This window comes from Syngnathoides biaculeatus, chromosome 1 (assembly GCF_019802595.1).
Source record: "Syngnathoides biaculeatus isolate LvHL_M chromosome 1, ASM1980259v1, whole genome shotgun sequence".
Lineage (NCBI taxonomy): Eukaryota > Metazoa > Chordata > Actinopteri > Syngnathiformes > Syngnathidae > Syngnathoides > Syngnathoides biaculeatus.
The window spans coordinates 6924663-6925606 of NC_084640.1; positions in this window are offsets into that span (position 1 = coordinate 6924663).

The following is a 944-nucleotide window of genomic DNA, read 5'->3' on the forward strand; positions in this document are numbered from 1 at the left end:
CGTTATTCAAATAAAAAGTCTGTTTCTTGCCTCCGAAAGCGGATTAGCACCAAATAAGACTTTGCTCAAGCGGCATTGCGCTGACATCTTCTGATTACTATTTAGTTATATGGAAAAGCCTTTTAAAAAGCGATTGCGTTTGCAAATTCCTTTTGCCCCTCGTCTCCCCAGAGAGCGCGAGCAGGAATGCGGGAGATAATAAAAACAAATTGCTTGGCACGCAGTGCCAGCCTATGTGAGCTGAAAAGCGATTTAATGAGATTTTCTGATTGCGAGCTGAAGGGGGTGGAAGGTTCTCACTATGATTGCGGCCATCTATTCTTCACATTGTCCCATCTATTGAGCAGCCGCTCTCTATTTTACAGAGGCTACAATGAAAAATACTTAGTGAGTGGGATTAGTAAAGATGTTTAGGAGAAAAGGACGCCCGTATGCCAGCGAGTTGCGTTACGCGTAACTGGAGAAAACTACCGTCGTGTACCCGATGTGAAGAGCATCTTGTCAGCTCAGTACACTTTGAGCCGGACAAAATGTGTTTTGGCATTTTCCAGAAAAAAAAACAACAAAAAAAGAAGTCTCTCACGGCTCAGAGAACACATACAAAACACATCATGTCCTCATTCCCCTCTGTCACATCCACTGTTCCCGGAAGGCTGAGGAATTATTCTTTATCTGCTAGTTTACAGTACAGTATGCCCCTGTTTAGCAAGACATCATCTCATTTATGGTAAAAAATAACCATCTATTTTTGGAATAGAAGCCACGGATGACAGTTTCATGTCTGATCAGGATGAGGATTTGACAGGGGAGAATGACGGGAAAGGAAATGTACAGATGACTCCGTTACAGTGTAACAATTCACCGGCCAGGCAGTGTGGGTGGATTATTTTTAAAACTCTATGAAGATATTAAATTCAAAATGCATTTCAAAGAGACTAGTATTT